Here is an 18,718-nt window from a genome sequence, read left to right on the forward strand (position 1 = left end):
ACATAATTTGCATAGCCTTACATGTATTGTAGCAAAACATTAGAAATATGTACAAAGGTTAAAATCTAATCATACTTACATTTTCATTACTTTTTAATGGTTTCTCTTATCGCCCAAAACTTTGTCAAATTAGTTTTCTTGTAGGAATTGTGATATTTTAGCTTCTGCCTTGAGTTGGCTTCTAATAGCAAGACATTTACACTCAATTTAAGATGGCAAATTTATTTAGGCTTCTGATTTTCTCACTTGTCCCACTTAATTTTTTTTGATGTATAGTTCCTTTCTTATATTAAAAAAAATACAATAAAGTTACATATTCACAAAAAAAGGGTCGAGGGAAACATGATCACCCTGCGAGTTCAAATGGCCTAAGGTTGGATATCAACTATTCATCAAAAAAAAATTTCAAAAAACATAAAAAGCCTCAAGTTGCCAGCGCAACGCCATTCGAGGGAGGAGGATCCTTATCATTAGATCTCCACCCGAGGGTGGGGTGAGTAGATAGCTCAAGGTGAGCCCATCTGTCATCGGCAGCAGCAACATTATCTTCATCTTTTTCTCCCTTAGGCTTGGGAGGAGAAATGGCTAAGTCCAGCTGAGGAAACACCCACTTGGGGTCTGAGTGCATAGAGGGCCAACCGGTAGCAAGAGCAGCAGGAGGAGCCATTGGGGAACACCCCAATCCATACCTCCCAACAAGCGAGGCGAAGCAGTGCTGACCACCAGAGCCTCCAGAAGAGCGGTGTCGACCAAAAGCGCCACCGCTGGGAGAGTGGTGTGGTTGAGAGCGAGGCATGTGGGAGCAGGGAGCAGATGTGCTACGTCCTCGATGGCAACCGTGAGGAGGGGTACGGTCGTCGGAGGCCAAATCCATTGGGACACGAGCTACCGTGTAGGGGGCATTTCCCCAATGTGCCAAAAGCTCCTGTAGGTGAGCCACTTTATCTGTTTGTACTTGAATTTGCAACATGACATTGTTATAAATACATGCTTTAGTGTATATAGCAACATTAATGTCAAGCATGTTGTTAGTATAAATAACTACATTGTGATCTTTCCAAATGGTAAATAAGATCTCCAATCTGAAGCATGCCATATCTGGGAGTACTTGGAGGGAATCTGAGTGTTGTCACCTAGAACAACCATATGCCAAGAGAAAGGTTCTGGGTAGAAGGGGCGAAAGTGATCATGAATCCATCGCCAATAACATTGAGCCTGTCTATAGAGCCAAAAAATGTGCAAAAAAGTCTCTGGTTGACCACAGAAAGGGCAACGGGGGTCAGGAACACCCAGGTGCCACAGTTGGGGGCTCAAAGGCAAGCCCTGGAAAAGAATACACTAGGAAAAACACACAATTTTAGACTTAGTTATGGTTTGCCACACCGTGGAGAACCTATGACTCTAAGTAAGGCAAGAAGATTGCAAATGCCATCGTTGGTTGAGAACTTCAACCATGGTCATGTGAAGAACCAGCCATTGGTAGCCCAGCTTAGGCTTATAGCTAGTTACCGGGGTGTCTGGATACCACTTCTAGTCATTCCACCAAGAGTGAGAGGATTGAATGCCAACTTTATGTAACAAATGTGGAGGCACCACATAAACTAGAAGATCAAAAGTCTGTCGATCTAGAAAAGTGAGTCGGAATTGCACTTTCATGTCCTCCCATGATCGTAAGCTCATATTAACTCTAGAGAAAAGATCCTTAGGGGTTCTTATGCCACATTAAAAAAAACACAGAGCACTATCTCCATGCACTGTAGCTAGGGGAACACCTTGGATAGCAAATAATGGTGACCACTAGAGATTGTGTTGGTTCATGGAGAGCCCATCTTTGAACCCATTACCAACCCAGTGAAGCCAGGGTTTAACTGCTTCCCAGGCTTTCCAAATATTCTTGGCAACAAAAGTGCCTTAAATTAGGATAGGTTCAGTGGTCACAAGAAGGGTTTGAAAACCAATCCCCTTCCAATTTGGCCGGTGAACTGGAAAGCCTGAAGAAATGCAATGTTTTAACAAGATCTTCCAAGCTTAATTGCCAAAAAGAGCTCGGATCACCCATTTGGCACAAAGAGCAGTACCTTGCTTCTGGGTATACAACAAGCCTAAGCCACCAGACTCTTTGGGAAGACAACAAAAATCCCAGGCAACTCGATGAAAGCCCTGGTGAGAAACATCTAAAGCCCAGAGGAAGTCGCATAACGAGTGCTCAAGTTTGAGATAAGAGCCCTTTGAATGAGCCAAATAAATTATTTTCTTACAACCACCTACCAAATAAACAATATAGTAAATAAATAACATTCAACGACAATTCTTTATGTTAGGAAAAAAATCAATAGTGTTTATCTCCACACATACCTTTATCAAATCCATTAACCTTGGACTCATTACAATGGTGTAGAGTTGTGCATTAGATTCTTTATATCGTGTTGCGTTGGATCATATATTGCTCTGAATATGGACATTGATTTGAATAGAAATGAAATAGTTTGATGACACTAGTGCCAAAGACTAAAAGCTAAATACATGGTTTCAAGACCAACTAATGCACAAAGAGAAATGGAGTTGATTTATGCATGAATTAATAGCCAAAATACAAATTCAATGACATCAATTCACTAGGCAACAATTGATAGATCCCAAATTAATGAGTATGCTATGGTGGAACTACTTGATTTTAAAAATTTGGCATTGGTGTAATTGCTTCTGGTTTCAATTGTGCATGCATTTTTAGCATCGATGTTTCATATTACACTTTGTGATTCATCATCACATAATAGAATGCTCAAGGCAATGAAAAATGAAAAATAAAAAATGAATAATGAAAAATGTGATTGGTTATAATCTTGAACCAAGCAAGTATATTTGCATGAAAATGTGGAGGACCTATTTGTAATCACCCAAATTGGTCTAGTAAACTATAAGCCTCCTCTCCCTATTTTAAATTCATATATATATACTAGACCACACTTTACAATTTATCAATTTTGCATAATTTATTAATCATTAATCCTTTATCAAATAATTAAAAATTATTTATTCAACTTTACGCTATGCTTTGACCACCTTATCCTAAGTTATATTCAATTAGAAGAATAGAACCCCTTTTAATTAAATAAAAAACCCCTTTATTCCTATGTGTGCACATCAAAAATGAATTTCCTAATTTAAAAATAAAGAAAAAGCAAGTTGTTTACAACTTGAATACACACTTTCCAAGGTGGGTGGAATCTCTTTTGTCTCTTAATCTCCTTGATTCATCTTTTGTCTCTAAATCTCATCCATCCTTTTTGCCTCTTGAGAATCTTGTGCATATGGATCAACTAAGAGAAAATCTTCACTGTTTCTTTTGCCTCTTAATCCCTACTATCCAAATTTCTTTAAAAATGAGGCTCTATCCTCATTCTCATACCTTATGTATCATGCTAGTGTTATGCTTTCAATTTGATTCCTGAGCTCTCAAACACTCAGATTGCACTCTTGTTACTTGCATTCCAGTTTACCTTCATTCTAGATTAGTCTTCGTTGTAGTTTAATCTTGCATTGTTAGCATAGATTTACTTTTATTGTACTTAGCTTAGATTTACTTTCCTTTCACTTCCATCTTTATTTAACTTAATCTTGCATCCTTCATTATTGATGCATGAGCATCCTAGGTTGCCTTGCTATGTTGCTCATCTTTGTGCATTTTGTCAATTATTGCCAAGTTGTAGTTGTTGCTAAGATCAAGTATTGGCCAAGAACAATGATTGCCGAGTGCAATAGCAACCGAGTTATCTCTGTTGGTCAAGTTCCTTCAAGTGTCGAGTGAGCTCGTTGGTTTGCTGATGCTCAATTCCTTCTTTGACCAAGTTTATCTGTGTTGGTTCTTAATGAGAGCCAACTTGTTCCTTTAATTTGAGCCATGCATTTAATGATAGGATCATGCATTGGAATGTGTGCAAAGAATTATACAGTAAACCTTCTCTTGTGTAGTTTGTAATTTGTAAATTTGACATTGGTGTAATTGTTTCTAGTTTCAATTGTGCGTGCATTTTTAACATCGATGTTTCATATTACACTTTGTGATTTATCATCAAGATAGTAGAATGCTCGAGGCGATGAAAAATGAAAAATGAAAAATGTGATTGGTTATAATCTTGAACCAAGCAAGTATATTTGCATGAAAATATGGAGCGCCTATTTGTAATCACCCAAAATTAGTCTACTAAACTATAAGCCACCTTTTTGCATTTTAAATTCATATGCTAGACCACACTTTACAATCTATTAATTTTGCATAATTTATTAATCATTAATCTTTTATCAAAAAATCATTTAATCAACTTTACGCTATGGTTTGACCACCTCATCCTAAGTTTTATTTAATTAGAAGAACATAGCCCCTTTTAATTAAATAAAAATCCCCTTTATTCCGATGTGTGCACATGAAAAATGAATTTTCCAATTTAAAAATAAATGAAAAGCAAGTTGTCTACAACTTGAATGCACATGTTCCAAGTTGGGTGGAATCTCCTTTTCCTCTCAATCTCCTCGACTCATCCTTCATCTCTTAATCTCATCCATCCTTTTTTCCTCTTGAGATTCTTGTGCACATGGATCAACTAAGAACAAATCTTCAATGTTTCTTTTGCCTCTTAATCCCTACTGTCCAAATTTCTTTAAAAAGAAGGCTCTCTCCTCATTCTAATACCTTATGTCTCATGCTAGTCTTATGCTTTCAATTTGATTCTTGAGCACTCGAGCACTCACATTGCACTCTTGTTACTTGCATTCTACTTTACCTTCATTCTAGCTTAGTCTTCATTGTAGTTTAATCCTGCATTGTTAGCATAGATTTACTATTATTGTACTTATCTCATATTTACTTTCCTTGCACTTGCATCTTCATTTAGCTTAATCTTGCATCCTTCATTATTGATGCAGAAGCATCCTGGGCTGCATTTCCATGTTGCTCATCTTTGTGCACTTTGTCAGTTATTGGCTGAGAGAAGTGATTGCTAAGTGTAATAGTGTCTGAGTTACCTATGTTGGTCGGGTTCCTTCAAGTGCTGAGTGAGCTAGGCTTACACTTTGTCAACAGACTAAGATTGTGTGATATATCTCACTTGTAAGCATGGGTCCTAGAGAGTCAATATTTATTATATTTTTTCATCACACTAAAACTAAAATGAATGAGATTGGTTGCCGATTTTTATTTGTATGTTGTTTTTTGTTGATCTTTTATGAGGGTTCCCTCCTTAGTCTCTCCAAGATGTCACTCAACTAGAGGATTGGGGAGATGGGGCATGGTTTCTTTATCTTCTTCCTATGGGTATAGTCTTGATGATCTTATGTGTCTTAGGTGTATCAAGTATCCTCTTTGATAGGACATTACATATATATCAACCTAATTAATTTGTACATTGGGGTGATTTGGGATTATGACCTTCACCAATTATATCATGTTTTCTCTGCAAGACCATGCTTATGTCCATCTCAACATTTTGTGTCTTGATGCAAACATAATCTTGCTACATTAACTTGGGAATTTAGTAGTTATTCATCTTGACCTCTATGTCTTTGGTGTTTATGTTAGGCTCCTACACCCTATTTGATATAGATCATATTAATATCTTCATAGTTGTGCTAGTGATGGTTGTATGATCTTGTAATGTCCCTTAATAAGGATTGATGATAAAAATAAGGACCTACCAAATGAACCTTGAAAATCACACTTTGCATTTCATATTAGCTTGAAATTTTAGGATTTTACATTTTGTATTTTGAGTTAGGAGAGTCTCCTTCATTATTCTTGGACATGTCCTCAATTGAGCTCATCTTTGCATCATCTTCTCTTTTCTTGCTTATATCTTCGTTGTCTCTTAATCTTTGTCATTTATCATTTTTTTCTTCTATTATGTCATCAAAGGAGTTAATCATATTATCATATTTGATTTATTCCAAATGTTAAGTTTTCGAATCATAAGTATATACCATACATGAGAATATCACATGAGCATATCAACAACAACTATGAGAGCTTCACATATGCATCATGAGTATTGAAAGACAAAGAGAACATATATCAATATCATATGAGCATAAGAGACAGTGTTAGAAGTAAAGACATATCTATGACACAAGAAAATAAAAGAGACAAATGCACAACACATAAGTCAAATCCAATATCTCATATATATATATATATATATATGAGATATTGGATTTGACTTATGTGTTGTGCATTTGTCTCTTTTATTTTCTTGTGTGTGTGTGTGTGTGTGTATATATATATATATATATATATATATATATATATATATAGCATAGGATAAATACAAGTAAAATAAGATCAAAATCTCAAAAAGTTAAAAAAAAAATGGCCCTAAGTACAATCTATAAACTAAGAGCTCACGATTAACTCCCACCCTTTAGTGTAGGAGAAGGGGGAAGAGCCTATATCCTATCCTATTAGGAGGTTGGATTGCACCCTTTGATCTCAATGTGCACTGTGATTAATCTGATAACCTCTGCCTCTTAGGTACAACATCTATGTGAGTTGCATAGTAATATGTCACTCAAACATTGCATCAATCTACGTTGTGTTAGGCCCTATCTCTCTCCTGTAGTAGGCTCTGGCTCTGCACACACTCATCTATGAGCTACTGATCCCCCACTACTATGGTGATTTATAGTTGTTTCACCTCTTCCTCTAGCACTCTAATCTACTTTGCAGACAAGCTCTCCTCTCTCTGGTTCTGGAAGGGGCCTTTCCTCTAGTCTCACCACTATTTTATCACCACCTCTGCCTCCATCGCCCCTATCATCTCCCCCTCTTAGTTGGGACACTTGCACTATAGGATCAGTAAACATGGGGAATGGATGTTGTTGTAGCCACCACCTATACTTGGGTATTATCCTTGCATCTACAACCTCTAGGAGTGAGTACTAGGGTACTCGTTGTAACCCCTATGTCTCCTCCAAGCATAAGTCATATCATAACATGGGTCCCCATCGTAAGGACCTAATTACTTATCCCTTGTTGTCAATCAAACTACCTCCATGCCCTACTAATGGAGAATCTCTCCACCATCCCTAGAAACCTCCCGAATAATGGTCTATTGTAAAATATGTATGTCGACTCCTTGTCAACCCCGTCTCACTACTACCACCTCTTGTAAGGCCTCCATGTTACTATTGTAAAATCATCTAGTCACCTCCTCCGAAATGGAGTATCCACAAGCACATTTTCTACCTATAGGTTGTATACCTTTATATGTAGGGTTCTCCCCTATGTCTCTATTGCATCACAGGTCGAGTGACAATGATATGTTCCCATACCCAACCTTGTGAAATGAAATCCCCTTCTAACTAGGACTTATCCTCTCTATAAACAATTTCAAGGACAATCACATTGTTGACTACTCGATGCATCACTGCTATACCATCACTAGGAGACTAATCAAACTATACTTGCAAATAGATATGGGTCCATATTAGTATCAAGAAGTATATCATAAGTACAACAAAAACAAAGACTCAACAATACTCATTGGATCCCCATGACATCATGAATTTGTGCATCTCCCAATTCCATTGTTTTGTAGATGATGTTAATAGGTTTTATCTCTCATCACTATAAGAGACCGATTAGATATAAAAATGAAAATTTAGTGCCTAAGAAAAACTTTATTATTTAGAGGATCAAGCCCTTGAGCCGGAGGGTGGTGAGTTACATGTTGATGTATTGTTCTCTTCTCTCTTCACCCATACATTTTTCATCTCATTCTTTATATGTTAATGATCAACAATCCTTTTTCATTTCCTGTATTCATTGCTAGGTGATTAATACCTAAAATCTCTTGAAAGATGTCTAACTTTATGATAGATAAACCAAGTTATACCTATTTATGTACAAGCTCCAACATGACCTCTTGCATTTCTTAATCTACAGCTCACTGTCACATGTCCATAAGTTCTACAAATAGTGCATAACATTAATGTTACCTTCTCTTCTTAGAATACTCACCAGTTTGTTAGGTATCCTTAGCGATAACATCCTTGATCTGTAATGTTCTCCTTTTATGTCCATAATGATTGTAGGTGTAATAGTAGTCAACTTTCTTTAGATGATGTACTACTAGGTCTTGATCTGCACTCATAAGCTTGATGTCCATACTTATTACAATTGTAATAATGACCCTTGTAATAAGTTTTTCTTGGAACATTCACTTGTAACTTCTCCTACATACATTTTTTGTGTGTCCACGCTTTCCACAATTATATAAAGTTGGTTTAGGAGGCTTCTTACCTTGTGTGTTGGTGTGAACCTTTGGAATATTTGATTGATTCTTAGCACTAGATTTGGATGATTCTCAAACTTAAAATCTATTGTCACTGATATATCCTAGGCCAGTGGTATCCTTAGGTTTTCTTTGATTCTTTAAAATTGTTTATAAATTTTTTGCATTCTTTGTTCATGCCTCTTGAGTTATTTATTAGCATCTCTTTCCATCTTCAAGTCATTCTTAAGTTGTTCATTCTCTTGACTCAATCTTTCATTTTAAACTACCAATTGCAAGTTCTCATCACTTGTGTCACTCAACTTCTCATTCAATGTGTGAATCTCTTGTGTTATCCTTTTTAGAATAGCATCTTTATCTTTGATAAATTCTTAAACATTCCTCTTTTTAGTTTCCAATGTTCTTTTTGCATCTTCGACTACTCTTTTTCCTTAAAGTACTTCACACATTCTTAGGGTTTGAGTTTCTCATTCTCATTTCCACTTGGTTACCTCTTCATTTAGGACATTTTTGTTTTCCATTAGATCTTCTATTGTTGGATCAGCTTCCTCGGAGTTTACACTACCTTTGAATAGTTCATCAAAAATAATCATGCTATCCCTTAATTACATTGATAGTTCCTTCTTCTTGGCAAGATTTTTTTAGCTAATCTTTCAATTATCTAGTTGTCTCGTTGGCTACCTCCAATGCTTCTTCCAATTATCTATTGTGCCTATACTTTTCCATCTCCTCAAATCTAATCTCAAGTTGTTAATCTTTCCTCTAGAGAACCAATGCTCTGATACCAATTATTGGAGATAATAGGAACTAGATAGGGGGGATGAATCGGTACTATAATAATTCACCTATTTAAACTTGATTTTTCAAACTTGCAACAAAGATAAACTTCCAACATCATGAAACATATATCAGAAATATAAAGTGAAATGTAATGAACATAACATGCACGCATGTAACACTCTGATTTTTGGTCTCACAGAAACCCTTGGTCAAGCCAAAATATTTTCACTACACTAGAAAAGAATGTCCTATTATGAGATACAATTGTCACTTTCTAAGTGATTCACCTTATTAAGAGTGAATAATATTTTATTAGAAGTATCTAAAGTTGTCTTCAAGATTTTCATATTAAAGGATTTTGATCCCACTATTACAATGTTCACTTTCAACATGGCATAACCTTTTGTGGCACAACCATACATCTTCAAATTTTTCAAAAAAAATTATAAACTATAGGATCAAGATAAAATAGATTACCCTTAGTTTTCTCACCAATTCCAATTAGATTACCATCATCATCATAGATTAATTTTTCTATTCTTAAACTCTATCTTGTGACCTGTATTGTTCAACTAGGAAACACTCAACAGATTGTATTTTAGTCCTTGTACCAAATATGCATCATCACATTTTATTTTTTCAATAAAAATCAATGAACCTTTACTTTTTACAAGACATGGAATATCATTTCATAATTTTATAGTTTCACCATCACATTTTTCAAAATTTTCAAACTTACTAATGTCTCCAGTCATATGATGTGAGCATCCACTATTGATGATCCATGTATCATTCTTACTAATATGTAAAATAATATCTTTATCATCCTTGTACCTTTCCTCATTAGGGTCTTATTTAACAACAATGTACACCACTTCTAATCCATCTTTCTCATCTTTAGTGTATGACTCAATGGGTTCTTCCTAAACAATGTAGCATGATTTCTTCCCTTTGTCCTTGTAGTATTTGTTCTTCCTATACTTGTGATCCTTCTTATCATTTCTATCACTCTTGCTCTTGTTAGGACATCTAGTAGAAATATGACCTACTTCATTGCACTTAAAATACATCAGAGGTAATTTATCTTTACCTCTTGGTAAACTCCTTGGAAGAAATCCTTCAATATCATCCATATCATCCTCTGATTTTGACTCACTTTCATATTTACTACTTTTTTCTTTCTTTGAACTATCAATGGTTAGTAAAGTCTTGAAATCATTCCCAAGTGTAGGTACACTATTATAAAAATTACTCAATCTAAATGAAGTCATACCAACTAAACCATCAAGAGTAAGAAGATTACCAGGAATAGCTCTGACTTCCTGAATTGCAAAAAGTTTAATAGCATAGATAGGTAAGAGAGTTCTGAGAACCTTACTTACAACTTCAGTATCACTGATGACTCCTCTAGAAGCTTTGATTGCACTCATAAGCTCATTGATTTAGTTCAAATACTACATGACATTCTCACCTTCCTTCATTCTCATGTCATCATATTTGCCTCTCAAACTTTCTACTCTTTTTCTTAGTATATTCTAATTTCCACCATGCACAAGTGCAAACTTGTCCCACATTTCTTTAGCAATAGTACAATTCTTGACATCATCAAACTACTACATTTGAACCAGAATTGTGATGGCAGGCTATCACAATTACGATAGCCATCTGTCACCCAATGTTGACACCATTGTAATTGGGATGTCCATGCAAAAATTGTGTTGTGGAAGTGATGTTGAACCGTCAAAATGGGTCATCATAATTGCAACAATTGTGCCATCCAAATGATGGTTCTTCGTTGAATTGTGTCATCATAATTGCAACAGATAGCTAAATTATTTTCAAAAAAAAACTTAAATTCATGTTTTACCCCTCAATTTGATTACTATAGATGTGACCAAGAAGTTAAACAACAAGAACTTAAATTCATGTTAAACAAAAAGAAGTTACAGAAGTGACCAATTATATCAATGCACTAATGAATGGAATGGATAGTTGTGATGAGATGGCTACATGTTCAAGCCCTTTGTCGTCCTCTTGCTACCAGAGAGCCACATGTGCCTATCAAACATATTATGCCCCTGTATTTCCTTTTTATTTTCCTTGGAAACTAACCATCACATCCAAAACACTTCTTAACATAATTTGATTTAGACCATTAAATGGAACTCAAAGAATTACCATCTTCCAAGTTGGTGTACAAGAATCATAAACCCAAAATACTTCTTTCACTGGTGTGGGTGCAAAGATAATTACTGTATATGAAGAAACCATGTTGTCCACAACAATTTCCCTCTAAGTAAGATGTTATCCCCATTTGGATTTAGATAAAGACAAATAAAAAATATAGATTGAAATGTTTATTCAAAGGCAATGTGTCTATTTTGCAGGGGTCTATGAAGTGTGTGGAAAACAACAGGGGAGAGAAACAAAATTTGGGATGTTATCTTGGGCATCTACCATAGGCTAATCCTAAAATGCATTTCAACCATTTTGTCCCAAATTTCAATGATTGGTATTAAACTTGAAGTGGGTGTTATATTTTAAAACCATTTTTATTTTCTAGATTCATACAGTTAACTGTCATGCAAACATAGGTTAATGTTGAGTTTCACTTGGTTTCGAGAATAGTTTAATATTCTCTACTAATCAAGGCCAACCACATGAAGGTGGAAGCTCATTTGCCCCGCCTGCTCCCCCGACCCCCAGCCCAACATCTAAATTCCCTGTTAACATCTAAAATCTTTAAAGTACAAAAAAGGTTCTAGACTTGCAAAAGTGACATCATTTTCACATCTTCTAGTGCATGTCATTTTTCCATCACATCCAAATTAAGAATGCACATGCAACTGCATTCTATATGCATGGACAATAGGTGGAGCTGAAAAAATGCAACATGATTACATTTATTTAATAGGTCTATTAAGTTTCTAAAATTATAGACCGTCATTAATATTAGAACTATAGCTGCAATAGTCAAAGTTACAATGTTCGTGATGGTCTATAGACCAAAAAAAAACAAACCCCTAAAGATGACCCGAAGCAGAGGCATTTTATTTAGTTTACCCAATTCCAACAGCTAGATAGGCATAATCCCTTCGCTCAGGTCCAGATTCACCAGCAGCAGAAAAGCAATGCAAAGTTGGCCTAGATCTCGCAAACTACACCAAAATGCTATACCACCTAGCTACGCCCCGGCCCCATAGTGTTTTAGTCAAAATTATAGGGCATATTATTCTAGGGTGGGCCCCCCTTTAGATTATTGCTTTCTCAAATCAATAATAGAATAGCCCTACTATTCTAATGGCGAGAAAGATCGACCCTCCTGGATATAGAGATAGGGCACCCCTGGCCCCAAAGCTCAAAATGAATGGGCTCGAAGTCTTCTTTCTTTCGATCAACTGGCAGGCATCGGAGCATCATTGAATTTCTGTACTGGGGCTGTTATGGCTGATGCGATAGGCCGAGTCGCCCACTATTCTAAAGGCTCACATTCCATACGTAACATGCCCCAAATATAGATAGTAGGGGCCCTACCCCCCTTAAAATACCTAATTAAAGACCTCTAAAAAAAATGCAAACCTATTACATTTTTTAGCTCCACCTAATTTGTATGCATATGAATTGAGATTACATATTAAACTATGATCTCCTTCTGCATTGCCTAAAACCAAGAGATTCACACAGTTAGTTGTCATGCAATCATAGGTTAATGTTGAGCTCCACTTGGTTTCAAGAATAGTTTAATATTCTTTACTAATCAGGGCAAGCCATGTGAAGGTGGAAACTTATTTGGCCCCACACCTTGCCCCCCTAACATCTAAATTCCTTGTTAACATCTAAAATATTTAAGAAAGGATCAATCTTTAAAGTACCTGGAAGTTGGGCTACTCTCATGGGAAGTCCATCTTCATTGTTCACAAGAAATTCATCACAATTCTTTAGTGTTCTTGTACATAAACTAACATGGGTACATCAAGGATTGTCCTCATTGCCTACTGCATAAAATGAATCCAATATTACAAAGTGACCCCTAAGAAATAATAGCTTAAGTGAAATAAACACATGAAAAATAGTAGAGAGAAAGATGATTCTACTTACCAATAGGTGTTTCCATCGCATCTATGGTTATGCTACGTGTTCAGTGAGTTTTATTGTTTTTCTATTGTGCCAAGAACTCTATGTTTGTATACATACATACATATATAGACACACACACACACATGTGTGTGTGTGTGTGTGTGTATGCACACACACACACATACACATATACATACATATGTCTATATATATATACATACATACATATGTATATATACATATACATAGATCACAAGGACACAATAATGAGGTGCAGAGATCACAAGGGCACGACAATGAAATGCAGTGATTGTTGGAATATTCAAATATGGAAAGAGTACTTATGAGAGGGGGGGTGAATCATAAGTATCAAACTTTAGCCAATAAAACTTTTAACTGAGAGTAAGTTGCATGCATGTAAATACATCAAATAAACATATAACAAAACTCATGCATCAATAACTCATAACACCAAAATTTTGATAACCCAGAAACCCTCTAGGAACAAGAAGGTAAAACTGGGGTGGGGATGATACCCACAAAAATTTACTGCAGCAATATTGTTCAACCACTTCTGATGGTTTACCCTGTTAAAGGCTTGCCCTGTTAAAGGCTTTACACTGTATTAATAGTGACCTGGTTAGAGGATTTACAAACACTTAACATGAAGTGTCACCCGGTTAAAGGATTTTAATCACCTAATCAAAAGGATCTTTACAAAATAGCTGTAAAGCTAATCTATCACCATAGGATTTTTATTCTAATACAATTGCTAGAGAGTATTAGATACAATAAACCTGATAGATTACAATCCTTGATTGCTAAATGTAGGCTCCTTTTTCGCCTTCTCTTGATCTTGATCCTTTGTGATCTGATAACCCTTGCTTCTAAAAATAGATTTTCTTATGCACCCTTGTATGTCCTTCCATATGTTTGTTTACAATGAAATTTCATCTTCCTTATAAAGACTTCAAAGACTTAGGGTTTTTTTTGGATCTACGATCCATATTGATTCTCAATTTCTCGCTCGATACTTGTTTTTTACTGATTGGTTGCATGCCTTTAGCATTTTTCTTATTGGCTGCATGAAAATTGCATGGGAAAAATAAAAGATTCGATTATATCATTAAATCCTTCGAAGTTTACCTTCTGTCGGCTGCAAAAAACTGTTTGCATCATAGTTTGTGCAATTTCAAACATTTATGTTGATCTACTGAGTTACTTGGCTCCTGAAGTATTTCTAATACTTGGCACATGCTGTTTCCTAGATAGCTTGGCACATGAAAAAAACTGTATTACTCGGTACATGTTGTACTCGGCACTTGTTAACACTCGACACTTGTTGTACTCGGCACTTGTTAACACTCGGCACCTGTTACACTCGGCACTTGTTATCACTCGGTACTTGTTGCACTCGGCACTTGTTATCACTCGGCACCTGTTGTACTCGACACTTGTTATCACTCGGCACTTGTTGTACTTGGCACTTGTTATCACTCGGCACCTGTTGCAGTCGACGCTTACTCTTGATCTTGGTTAAGTGTATTGACACTCAGTTGTTAAATTTATTCTTTATGCTAACAATCTCCCCCTTTGACATGAGTGGAAAAAACACTTAATTAAGATCCATGTGAATCAGTAATTTATCTTTCATTCAAAATTTGCTCCCAAAATTTGCTAATTCCCAAAATTTGTTATCTCTGCTATCTCCCCCTTTTATCATACTTATCATTTCATTTCTGTACTTAACTCCCCCTTACTTAATCACTTCTTATTACTCTCTTATTACTTATTCTCCCCCTTTTTGACACTTATGTCAAGGGTCTTACAATGAAATGCCATACTTAGCCAAAAATGTGCTATTTACTTCAAGGAGTACCTTCAGAGCTGCATCCCAATTTGCTAATGCGACATCCAATGCCTTATGCTGGATGGCAATCTCTGCTACTAGGTGTACAAGTCCATCAGATGAAGAAAGATTGTCGTCTTTCCTGAGGACTATCTCTGCATTTATCTGCTCCTTGTGAAGTAATTCCAAATGAGGAGTAATTGATGATTGAATTTGTATCAATTTGGCTTTTGTGGTTGCCTCCTCTGCTGCTAAAACAACTAACTCTCTTTGTGTGTGAAGCGATTGGACAAAATGCTTCTCACTCTGAGCTGGATCTATGGGGAGTTGCATGCTAGAAATTTTTAGATTGTTTTCCAAGCTCAGTATTTTTTGGCTAGTGTCCTGTGTGAATGTGGAAAAATCACACAACTTCTTGTATAGGGAAAAGATTTTTCCTAGTACAATTTTAACTGTTTTAATTTTCTTTGCTAGTTCTTCTTTAGACAGTGCTATATCACCGGATATTTTACTATTTACTTTACCTTGGAACTTCTTTTCTGACCATTCAAGCAATCTGGCATTTGTTTCCTGGTCTTCATTAGTCACCTGGTCAACTATATCAGATAGTTGTTCCATAATTGGTTTTGACTCATTTGGAGATTGTAAGCAAAAAGCTTCTGTAAATATGTCTTTAATTTCATTCAAGGTAAGCTTATTCTTGTATTCCTTTCTTAGTGCTTCTTGTCTCCTTATTTTGTCCAATGCACTCTGAATTTCATTAATCTTCTCTTCAGTAAGAGTGCTAGATTCATTATATGGAATCTTTATTTCTTCATCAAGCTCAAGAACTCCATAATGAAGTCTCTTGACTGCCTTTGATGAGCTCGAGCCTAGTGTTCTAATTTTCAGCTGTAATCCATCTGTGCTCGGCTGCCAAAGAGTTTATGTTGGAGTACCAGATTTTGGTAATGCAACCAATGTTTGTATTGCAGTCTTCTCCTTTTTCTTTGTCTCTTTTCTTCAGCTTGAATATCCCTTTTATGAATGCTAGGTGGGGTTGAACTTGTTGGCTGTTCAGATGTTTCTTTTATTTCTCCTACTGCTGTGCTCGGCACTTGGAGTGTATAAGTGACTATACTTGGTAGAGGTGGTGGTGGAAGAAATAGAATGCCAGTAGTTTGTATGGTCGAGGATGGCACTAGTGCTTTTACCTTGACTTCTGGATTCTGTAATTCATCAACACTGACCAATACAAGATTTGAACTTAATTTTGCTACTAGTGATGATTGGTCAAGGATTTCCAAATCCTCTGCAGTTAATGGATTGATGTTTAGATTTGAAATGTCTGTAACATCCTTTATTTTTATGAAATCTGCAGGTGTGATGGTGGCATGAGGAGGACTAGGAGGAGATACCTGTATGTCTTGCATACTTTGATCTTGTGGCTCAGCTGTATCTTTCTCTTCCTCTTTCTCCTCATTATGTGCCTCTTCTTCCTTTTCTTCTTTACTCTGCTTCTCCACTAGTTCTTTTTCTTTTTCTTTGGTTTCTGATACTTTCTTTTCCTTTGTTTTGGCACTTGCCTCTGCCTTATATTCTTCATTATATACATCAATTTTCTTGTAAATTATTTTCCACAATCTTGTGGATTTAGTAACTACCTCTTCAATTTTATTCTGCAATATGCTGAATGCTCTATACTTGGGAGTGAATATGTTATTATGCCTTTTTACATCATTTATTATTTGATCTTTAGTCAAATTAGGCAACAATCTTGCTATGTTGACTCCCTTATTTCTTTTTCCATTTGTAAACAAAAATGCCAGTTATCCTCTATAATTTTATACAATTCTCTTGGCATAGATTCATCTAATTCTAGAGGTGTGTGCTTATACTCAACCATCATAGCATACACTGATTCCTCTAATTTATTTTTCTCTTCTTTGGTGAGCTTAGAAAAATTCAGGTTCTTTAGACCTTTTAAATCATTATTTCTAATTTTTGAACATAATTTATCAACAGCAGTTTGGGGTTTGTGTCTTACCACTTGAAATTGACTATTGTCCTCTGACTCTGTTCTCTCCTCATCTGTTTCAGGCTAGAGAATAAATTTTCTTTTCTTTGACTCAGCAACAGTCTTCTTTGAGTCTTTCTTCTTTCCTTTTGCCTCCTCTTGGGCTCTTTGTGCTTGAGCCCTTATGGTAGGTCTCTTTGGTGCAAGGGCAGCTACTTTCCTCCCCTTGGATTTAGGAGTAGAAGGAGTTGTGGTCTTTCTCTTAATTGGTGCTTCCTTGGCTTCTTCTACCTCAGCACTTTCCTCTTTGTCTTCTCCTGACCCTTGAGTTTGACCTTGAAGTTTATCTCCTTCTTCTTCAATGTCTTCTCCCTCTTCTTTTGCTATTCCTTCTTCTTCCACGCCAAATTTTTTTTTGATTTGTCTCACCATTTTCTCTTTCTTCTTTATTGCTGAAGCAGTCTTCAAATCTGTTATTACCTTTGATTTGACAACATCATAGGTTCCAAAATTCTTTGCATTTTTATCATCTTCTTCTGCAAGTAGAGCTGTTATTGTTGCAGAGGCTTGATCAACATCAAGTTCATAACCTAGTGGCCTAAGCCATCTTACTCTAGGTATAACTGCTTGTATGTAGGTATAATCTATATCTACAAGAAAACAAATATCTTTTTCATATTTCTCAGTCAATGAGACTAGAATTCTCATTCTTTGTTTCATGGACTTTTTGAAGTCCTCAAAATAACCAGTCATTTGGGCATCAAAATTTTCACCCATCTGCTCAATGTATCCATTAATTTGTTCAACAATTGTTTTATCTGGATTCCACTTTACTTTACCCTTAGAAGGAAATTATTTCATCAGATAGAAAAATATACACATCAAAACTGATCCAAATTTGCATTGAGCTCCCTTGCTCTTCCTTATAGCTCCCAAATTTTCATTAATCTGTTGAAACATGAGCTCTGCCAAATCATAAGTATGATCCCTTTTGATTATCTTGTATGCAATATCAACTGCTATACAAGGTACACTGTTCAACCTGCTTGATTGATAGAATTTGTGTGAAATGATTCTCACAACAAAATCTAGTAGGGGATCTATGACAGTGTCGATAGTCATTCCTCTATTGTTCCATTTGGCACCTGTATTTTTCTCTATAACTTCCCTTTTGTCACTTCACAGGGTCTTTGGCCGATCTAGGGTTGGAATACCAGTAACCCTATGAACAATTTTCTTGGTGAATTTTACTGGCCCTGACTCTAACCAAAAAGCTCCATCATGTATTCGGCTCAAAACTATCCGTACCCATTTAGTTTTGAAAACAGTAAAAAATGCTAGGGTTTTGGTTAACCCTTTTCTTTCAATTATTGAAAACTCATTTTTTAGTACTTTATTTTCACTTAGTTTATCATATGCATTATGAATTTCTAAGTCTCCTATGGCACCAATTTTGCAATTATAGCATCTGCGAACATCTTGGACCATAACAACTTTATCCAAAATAACTGATAATGCACCTGCAGGGTCATTCTTGTATGCTACTTCTGGAATGGGCTTAAATTTAGGTTGTTTAACTTCATTGCTAACCAAAACTTCATGACTCTCTATACCCTTAGTGGTTCATGACCCAGATGCCATTTTTTTCCAAACTAGGGTTTTTAATTTAAACAAGTTTATAAATCCTACGTAGCTCGACACTTAAGTAAAATACCTTAAATTGATGAAACTTGT

This window comes from Cupressus sempervirens, chromosome 11 (assembly GCF_028749045.1).
Source record: "Cupressus sempervirens isolate cs-2001-9-10 chromosome 11, ASM2874904v1, whole genome shotgun sequence".
Taxonomy (NCBI): Eukaryota; Viridiplantae; Streptophyta; class Pinopsida; order Cupressales; family Cupressaceae; genus Cupressus; species Cupressus sempervirens.